Genomic DNA, 10189 nt, shown 5'->3' on the forward strand with positions numbered 1-10189 from the left:
ACAAATATCCGCCCCTCCAAAAACTTGCATCCACACCACCTCGTTTTAAAAAAAAAAAACTGTCCACACGTACCCAGATAAATACGTTGTTAAGGACATGCCAGACCTGTAGGTGGCAGTACTTCCCCTGTTCTTAACCTCATCCTTCGTCTGTGGTCTTCCGCAAGGAGCAGTAATTCCGCTTGCAAAAACAAACAAGCAAAAAGCGCTTGGACAATTGATAAAGCGAGCATAGCTCTGAGGGCATCCATGCTGTCGGCTAGTGTAAACACAGGTCGCACACGTGATGTCAGCATTTTTTGTCGCGGAAAGTGACGTTGCGGACCTTAAAACTCCGGTTTTGTCCGTCCACACGCAGACACCCAAAACGGAGAAAACGCAGATCTTCACTTTGGCCGGAGTTTTTAAAAAGATCCGTTTTCGTGTGAAAAAATTCCGTTTTCGTGTGGATGACAGGCCAAAACGTAGAAAAATATCTACGTTTTGGCAGATCCCCGGCTACGTGTGGACAGGGCCTTAGGCTCCCTATAGCAATTTCGGGGGATGCTTCAAATGAACGCAAGTTATGTGAGGCAGCCATTTAAAACACATGTATGCATTGTTAAACCACAAGTATACAAATTCAGGCTTTAGGCGCGCTACACACGGCAGAAGTAGCAGCACTGGAGCGAGAAGACAGCAGCCGAAGCAAATGCCTTATCACACCCTTTCTACGTATAATCGCAGGACACGGACAGAGGGCTCAATAACCCCTGAGAGAGACGCTGACTGCAGGAAGCAGCAGAAACTGTAAATAAAAATTTCAGATGGTTGAAAGCTGGTGTGTGGTGTTTTCACATTGCCTTTTTGATGTGTGTGGACTACTGTAGCTGCAGTACCTTAACCCACCTTGCCTGCTGGTGGTGGTCGGAAGGACCGGTGGCGCCAGTGCTCGGCAGCCTCGCCTCTGTCAGTGCGCCCCAAGGCAGCTGTGGCTACATCGTAGCTCATCACCATCAGTGTGTGAATGTGTGTGTGAATGGATGAATGATTCACTGTAGTGTAAAGCGCTTTGGAGTCCTTACTCTGAGAGGCGCTATACAAGTGTGGGCCATTTATCATTTATCATACCTCTGAATGTGGCACTACGGAGTCAAATATTTTTACACACTGGGGCTTTAAAAAAGATATATTCCTAAATATGATAAAAAAATCCTGTTTTTAGTAAAACATCTGCCAATGTGGTAAGCAGAAGTTAACAAAATAATCTAATGCTAGATGAATTAGCTGGTTTAAAGATTAGCTAGTTTTAAGAATTCAAGCCAAGTAAAATTTGCTTACCCCTTCTGGCAGATTTTTTCCCCACAATTTTTTAAGTTGGCTTATCTGATCAGAAGAAATCAGTTTCTCCAAACAGAGGCTGTGTTCAAGGGGCTATTTCCATCGGGTGAGATATTTCCACAGAGTCGCAACTTCAAAATATCTGAACTCTCCCTTTTGCTTTTTTCAAGTGAGTCATCTCATCTCAGAAGGATTGAATCACAGATGTTATAAATAGATTCTCACCACCTTTTGTGTGGGAACTTCTCTGGAAACTCAGTAGAAGTTAAATTAAGATGTATTAGTTTAGTTCAGGTCTCCAGTTCTGATCCATCCAGAACGTCCTAGCTGTTGTTCTGTGCCAAACCACCTGAGTCATGTAGCAGCAGATCCTCTAGTCGTGCAGCAGCCTTTCAGTGACCCGCTGGTTTAAATCAAGCAGGTTTGAACAGAACAAACATCTAAAACATGCAGGATAGATGGCCTGTAGAGAAAAGATCAAACACCACTGGATTATTTGAAGAAAAAAAAACTGTAGCTGTAGAAAACCAGCAGCAGAGGGCAGCCCTCTTCTTACCCAGAAAAAAATGTGTGCAGTGAAAACAGTTCTGACACTAAAATGCATAAATTCATTCAAATCGTTACAGCAGACTTATTTTTTGAGATTTATCAGAACATCAGTGTAACATGTGGATTATAAAGGCTGTTAAATTCTATGGGGAAAAACTTAAATGCATCAAAATGTTGATTTTAAGTTTGATCATTTTAGGGATGAAACTAGAACACCCAGTGCCATCTGGCACCGTTGTTTTCACCTCTCATTCTTAATCACTTGTGAATGTTCACCTTTGTCCTGTAAATCACTTCTGCTCTCCTCACCTCCCCCTCTTGCCTGTTTATTTCCTAGCAGTCAGGTGAAGAGGCAGCTAGAGAAAAACCAGAGACAAGACTACTCAACAAGAGTGTCTTCAGTTTAAGGCTACATGCAGGATATAATGACAGTCAACATGATTTTTTTATTACTATGTTTGTAGCCTTTATAGCTTATGTTGCATTCACAACTTGTGTGCTTATCTGAAGGCTTCACAACGTCAGTCATAAATTATTTTAGGTGGGCAAGTTCAGTTGACCAGATTCAACAGAAGCCCTATTTATGGTTTTATTAGAACAATAAACCTTCAAATGCACAAGCCTTTTGTGAATGTTTTGTGTTGCAACTCAAACAATTTTGGGGGAATATTGCAGGTTAACTGCTATGCAGGCTTCGATTGTCCAGGTTCCAAAAGAAGGTTGATGACAGCTGTGATGAAGCTGCTTTTCAGGTGTTGAAAACAAGTCAGACTCTTGAAAAGGCTTCAGCTGATCAGCTTCATCTGAATAGAATTTATAGTTCAGGTTACCTGGCTGCAATTGCATGTAAAAAGAAATTGTGAAAAGTGAAACTTCGTCAATCCTTTGAGTTTAGACGCGATGTGTTCTCTGTCTGTGCCCCCCCACCCCACCCCCACCCCCCCCCCCCGCTCTCATAACTGGTTTTCTGGTTTTGTTACGGACCAGCACAAGAAGTGTTTCAAAAGTCACCCGTGTGAGAGCTGAGTTGTACACCTGTAAAAAGAGGAGCGGAGCACGCCCAGAACCAGATCTGTAGACTTGTGTTCATAGACATGCAGTTGAAAATGTTACACACAACTTTATTTTATTTTACTTGCTTGTGAGTTTTTCTTACAAGTGAGTATTTATTTTAACATGTTTACATGTGTTGGTGTGCAGTTTCTCACATTGCACTACACACACACACACACACACACACACACACACACACACACACACACACACACACACACACACACACACACACACACACACACACCTCAAATCTTCAAGCTCACATCGTGTTGTACACACACACACACACACACACACACACACACACACACACACACACACACACACACACACACACACACACACACACACACACACACTGTAGATCTGTTTTGTTGACCTAAGGACCAGATCTCTGCTTTTGCAGTGGTCCTGTTGGCTTTATCAGAACATCTCGAGCGCCGTTATGGCTGCTCTCGTGGTCTGCCTGTATCTGTCCTGTCTATATGAGTGTGTGTAACCTTGGTCAGGCTGTTCTGTGGAGTCAAGTTCCTATGCTCTGGTTCGCTGGAGCGCTGGCAATAAAATTCTCTCTGATTCTCTGATCTCCAGCTTTCAATGGAGCAGTTCACAGCTGAGTGTGAATCAGCTTGGATGACAATCATCTCCTCTAAATTTGAGGCCATGGTCTTGAGTTGGAATAGGGTAGAATGTCTTCCCCAGGTCAGAGATGAGATCCTGCCTCAAAGTGGAGGAGTTTAAGTATCTCAGGGTCTTGTTCACGAGTGAGGGAAAGATGGAGCACAAGAACGACGGGCAGATTAGTGCTGCAGCTGCAGTGATGCGGGGCCGGTCTGTCGTGGTGAAGAGAGAGCTGAGCCGCAAAGTAAATGTGATGTTTAGCAGCTTGAACCGATGCCGTCTGAATCAAATTGTAGACCCCAAAACCTCTACAAACTTGTGATTTAAATGGATTTAAAGCAGTTCAAAGGGATAAAATATAAACTTTAAACAAAATTCAGACCAGCTTCAATAGAGAAAAAGAATCAATTATATAAAATGTCATTGTCGTGGAGTTAACATTGGCACATGACTGATATTTTCTCAATTATCACTCATCTGAAACACCTGATTCTTGTATTTGTAGAATAATCCCTGAACACAAATGTGAAAGGAGATACTAGATGTTGGATCACATGAGACATTTGCCAGATGAGGAAAACCACCTACATTGTAGCTGCTGGTTTAAACTCGTCTCCATTGATGAATAAACATGCAAAAAGTTATTAAAAACTAAATGTGTGATCCTGTCTAACGCTGCTGCTGGGGAGCTCAGAGAATCACTTGTACAGTTTAAGGACGCAGGATGCATCTGCAGACTTGCAGCAGCAGTTTCAAAGTGCAGTACAGGAAGTTTCAGCTGGGCCTGTTGAGATGACTGTTTTCTGAAGTTGTTTTACATTGTATTCTGTTTTGTTTTTGCATTTTCTTTCAACAGTGTCAAACCTGAATCTTAAGGTCAACAAAATCTCACTTATTTTAATATTCCAGTTTAATTAAAGGGTGTGGAGCTCATTGTTCAGGTGGCATGCTTTCTTCAGGGGGCAGGCTACATGCAGTTTGCAGACGCAGATCTGTTCCAATCCGGATTCGCTTTGAGGTTACTCTATTCCAGTGGGTGGCGCTAATGCGTCAGCTTTGACCCACTGCAAAAAAAAAAAAAAAAAAAGGCCTAATTTTGAAACAGAGTTCACAGGGCAGGGATTAACTAAGGAGCAGTGGGCATCCCACCGCCACCAGGACGCCTGTGAAACACTGCACACTCATGGAAGACGAAAAACAAAATCCCACCAGGGGGGAGAGACGAGAACAACACCACACCCACCAGAAGTCTTACTGGAAATACAAAAAATAAAACACATTAAAAAAAACTAAATAAATTAAAAGATAAAACTCAGGGAACGGCTCCACCCAATCATAGTCCTCGCTGCAGCGATGGCATTCCTTTGGGTGGGAAAGCTTTGTCCATTTACGTAGGATCCACTCAGCACACTGGATCCTCCGTCAGGCGGTCCAGCACAGCCCCAGCCCGCTGCCCCTCTGGCTCTGTCGACTCAGTGACTACGTTTACATGCAGCCAATATCCGGGTTATGATCGGGTTAAGGTCGGTATTCGGGTTTCTGAGTTGATCAGAGTAACCCGTTTACAAGCATAAATAGAAAGAGTTACCCCTAACTTGCATAACCCGATTTAACTGCGGACGTTGGGGTAGCGTCAGGACGTATGGACTACGTCAAGACGCAATATGCGTCATTTCCAGTTCTTCTTCTTCCAGTATCCATGAAAACAACATGTTTCCCAGTTCGGAAGAGATAGCGACCGTGTTTGTTTGCGCTTTAGTGCTGGTATATTTACCAACCGATGAAGACAGAGGTTTCCTCATCACTCCAAAAGTGTGGTGCTGTGCCGCGACTCGCCATGTTGCTCCCAACTTGTTGTTTACTTCCGGTGTTCTGGCGCATACAAGACGTCTCGCTACTCAAAAGACCAAGATTCTTTGTGAACAGAGCATGCGCAGAACACACGCTTTGATGGGGATATCCCGGTATGCGTTTACACGACCAAACATTCGGGTTAGAAAAGGGTTACCCCAGGTGTAGTAACCGGGTTTTTAAAAACCCGGTTATGAGCATATCCGGGTTTTTGGCGGTGTTTACATGGCCGTGCGAAACCGGGTTATAGTGAATATTCGGGTTTTAAAAGGGTTACTGGCTGCATGTAAACACACTCAGTGACCAGTATGAGACTCTACTGATGGCTCCATGAACCTGGGCCCATGCAAGCTCTTCCACCACCTTTAATTGGTGTCAGGGATGGAATGGCAGAGGTGTGACCAAGTCACTGCTTTGCAAGTCACAAGTAAGTCACAAGTCTTTCCAGTCAAGTCTCGAGTCAAGTCCAAGTCAAAGACAACCAAGTCGAGTCCAAAGTCAATTGTGTGGAAGTCCTTAAAGTGCAAGCCACCCCAAATCAACTTCTTTTCTGATAAACTGTATAAATGTGTGTCTAATCGTGCTGCAGACACGTATAGTCCAAAGTTTTGCACTTTAGTGCATTTTAGTTCAAATTTGTATTTTCTGCCTAAAACTGCCAGTCTTGTGACGTTGTCAGGTAAAAACTGCACTGCGTTTGAATTTAAATCTGCCATCGCTATTGGCTAAGAGGTGCCCTAGAACGTTAGCTGGTACGATATGATGTCACAATGTCGTTGTGAGCCTGTGTGTGTGTGTGTGTGTATTTGTTAGCGGTTCCGCCCTCTCGGTCTGCTAGGCAACAGCATTTGTTGCATTTTTCAAACAGGAATTGGGAGTGGAGTAATACTCTGGTAGGGGGTAACTTGCTCTTTAACTTTGAATTTCCAAGTCATAATCAAGTCATCTGTCCAACTTCAATTTAATGACAATGATAATAAATAAATTCCAGAAATAAAGCTTCTTAAAGCTTCATTTATTTGCTCAAACAAGGAGAAAGTGCAGCTGAAACTGATTATAAACAAATTGTTGCTGCATTTAGCAGTAAATCAAACCCAGAACGAAGAATGATTTATGATTTTTATTCATGTTGTGACCACTTTTGTGCTAAAATGTCAAATGTGCTCAAATCATCATCAAGTCAACAGATGCAAGTCGATTCAATGGCGTTTCAATTCAATTCAATTCAAAAATACTTTATTAATCTCAGAAGGAAATTGATTGCTGTAGTAGCTCATAATAATAATAATAATAGTTTAAAGAGCAAGTCACCCCAAATCAGCATTTTTTTGCTGATAAACTATATAAATGAGTGTCTGATTGTGCTGCAGACAAATGTAGTCAATAATTCGGCACTTAAGTGCATCTTAGGTAAAATTTAAATGTTCGGCCTAAAACTGTCAGCGATGCACCGTCGTCAGGCAAAAACTCAGCACTGCATTTGAATTTAAATCTGTCATCGCTATTGGCTAAGAGGTACACTATGATGTTAGCTGGTACATTATGATGTCACAATGTCGTGAGTGTGTGTATTTGTTAGTGGCTCCACCCTCTCGGTCTGCTAGGCAACAGCCTTTGTTGCATTTTTCAAACAGGAAGTGGGAGTTGAGTAAGAATCTGGTAGGGGGTGACTTGCTCTTTAAGTCCGAGTCAAGTCGTAAGTCTTTATAGATTTTATCAAGTAAAGTCAGAAGTCATTAAAATAATGACTCAAGTCATGTGTCTCGAGTCCACACCTCTGGGGAATGGACACACCATACCTGACAGGTGTGACAGCAGTCAGCCAGCATGGTTACCTGGCCTGGTGAGCCTTTTAAAGGAAGCCACTAGGGCTCTGATTGGCTGACTCCCAAGGGGAAAGTGGCAGCAGCTGGAGCAGTGACTCCACTCCACTCTGCCACACTCTGAAGGAACAGTTAAGCATTCTATCAACCTGTAAAGATGTTTAATGAAACTTATTATCCCTTTTTATTGGCAGTATTTTGAGCAATATATATTTTGTTTGTAACCATATGTGAAGGTAACCCTGAGCATAGTCTCGGACCCACGGCGGGGTTCGGGTAAGCGGGGGATCATCGTCAGGTGGCATGGATCGGTTTGGGTCCGCAGTTTCAATAGAGCGTTTCTATTGTAGTTTAAGCTGAATGAATAGAGCTCTGGGAGTTGACGTCACTTCTCCCGGCATGCAACAGTTCAAATCGAAATGGCGCCATATTGGCATGCAGAAGCCCGCAGCTGGACTATTTGTTATTGTCAGAAAACTCCATCAAACGGGAAATATGGTAGATTCCTGTTGTGCCCCAGGATGCAGAACAGACGCGGATGACATAAGGAATGAGCCATCTACAGGATTCCCCAAGATCCGGAGCGCCGCAAACGTTGGATCATTGTTATAAAACACGTTAATGACCGGGCTAAAATGAAACTGTGGGATCCCGAGAGTAAAGGTTTTCACTTATGCAGCGACCACTTCATATCAGGTACTTAAAACGTTTCCTCAACTGTGTATTCAATTCAATTCAAAAATACTTTATTAATCCCAGAGGGAAATTGATTGCATATGGCATTTATTTTAAATGCTTTTACTACGATTCTTGGTGGGCTTCCTAAACTTATTTTGGCGTGGCTTTTTCTGTCTTATTACACACCTCAAACCTCAAGTAAACATCACGTAAAACGTTGCCTCGTGAGTTCTGCATGCTACCATTTACGTGTTTTATGATCACAGCAATTAACCGGCTAAGCTGTATTTAATTTTTAAGCAATGGTTGATCAATTGTCAGATCACACATAAAAAGCACTTTGGATTGCTATTATCTGTCTCACCGAGACGGATCTCAGACAGATCCTGAGATGCTCCTGCATGGATGTAATTTGGCGGGGGGGGGGGGGGGGGGGGGGGGGGGGACAGGGGGGACATGACCCCTCCACTTTTTCCAAAATCAAGTTTTGACCCCTGCACTTTTTACCATCCAAAAACAATATTACGCTATATTAAATTGACAGTGGTTGAGCTCTAGGAACAAGCGGAAAACAACTATTTGTGTTGAAGCCTGTTTCCCATTAGAACATACTGTAAAGATACCCCCCCCCCGTGTCCCCCCCACTTCTAAAGTGAAAATTACGTCCATGTGCTCCTGCCTGACATATTTATTTTATTCACGGAAAAAAATCAGACTAGTGATTTCTCTTGGCGTTCAGTTTATACATTCAAACAGCACAGCACTCTATTAAACTACTTACATGTAAATCTGTTATTTGTCCATCCATTTTCATCCGCTTATCCGGAGTCGGGTTACGGGGGCAGTAGCGTCGAGAGGCCCACACTTCCCTCTCCCCAGCCACTTGGGCCAGCTCCCCGGGGGAAATCCCAAGGGGTTCCCCGGCCAGGTCCGGTAAGAAGTCCGCTCCGACAGCTTCTGGCGTTTTTAAAAAGTATCCCAGGGGCACGGTAAGGGTCGGAGATGTTTAGTCTATTTAATTTCTGACTATATAAAACGATTTCTTCGGTTTTAAAGTGTGAAGTAAACTCAGACGAAGTAAAATCCAAGCCGATCCCGTTCACGTTCATGTTTACATCCGTGTTTGTTTACCTTTTTTGACTGCCAATATGGCGTCTACTAACTGAGAGTCACATGGGGTCCGGAGCTCTATGGAGCTCTGAAGCTGACCAAACCTTGCTGCTACCGTTGGCATTTTTCAATATCTGTGGACAACTAACAAAAATACAAACAATGGACCTCCGAGCTTTGTTTTGCTTGTCACTTGTCATTTTGAGTGAGTGCTACATCACTCAAGAAGTGATGTATTCCTGTCCCCCAGTCAACTGACAGTGTTGTCGCTCAGCTCTAACTGTAAAGCTTCACAACGATTTGAACTTACAACAGAAGTGGTCACAAAAGTGATCCGGGTCGGCTGTCGGTTTTACAATCAGGAACCCTGCAGTGGAACTGAATTGGTAAGAGATTCAGATGCTAACTAGAAGCAACATGCTAGTTGTAGTCTGTTTCAGTGCACTACAGCGTTTACCACTTTAGTGAACTGGTTTAAACAGAATCGGGTGGGAAGTGTCTAATTTAACGATATAAAACAACAAACATGTCTATTAAATTCAATCTGAGAAAGAGGTTTTCAAACATAATAACAATGGCTTAGCTTTACATTTAACAAGTCCTTCTACATTAGTATTCTTTGTTTCACAGACAACAACACCGCAGTCCGGGAAAAAATAAAAATCACATATAGTCACTCCTAAACCTTATGAAAAGCCTTCACAGAAGACTCTAATTGCTGCTAAAGGTGGGCCAACTCATTATTAAAACATAAAGATTAGGAATGGAAAGCTTATGTGCATGTCCTCGGAAGTCCTTGGGATACCCGCAGATGGATGGATGGTTGGGAAGAAAGGAAATCTGCAACAGAAGATCAGAGTTTATTGAAATGAACTAAACAAGAACTACTCGCACAACCCAAGTGAGTCTAAATGTTTGTGAATTAAATAATAAAAGGACTATGCTGTGGTACTAACATCTCAACAGGCTGCTAAAATAAGGCGAAGAAAGAAACTTGTGACCTACAGCACTGGTTGAGGTTTGCACGAGACAAGAAGACAAGTCACAAAAGTACCAAAGATGAATGCAGAAAGCTCCAGAGCTATTTTGTGTGTGAAAGGTGTTGAAGAGCTCAGGTTGGTGAGAACATTTAGATTTGAAGCAGACAACCCCAAACACATAACCACCTGAACAGAAGTGGC

Source organism: Nothobranchius furzeri, chromosome 4, assembly GCF_043380555.1.
Source record: "Nothobranchius furzeri strain GRZ-AD chromosome 4, NfurGRZ-RIMD1, whole genome shotgun sequence".
Taxonomy (NCBI): Eukaryota; Metazoa; Chordata; class Actinopteri; order Cyprinodontiformes; family Nothobranchiidae; genus Nothobranchius; species Nothobranchius furzeri.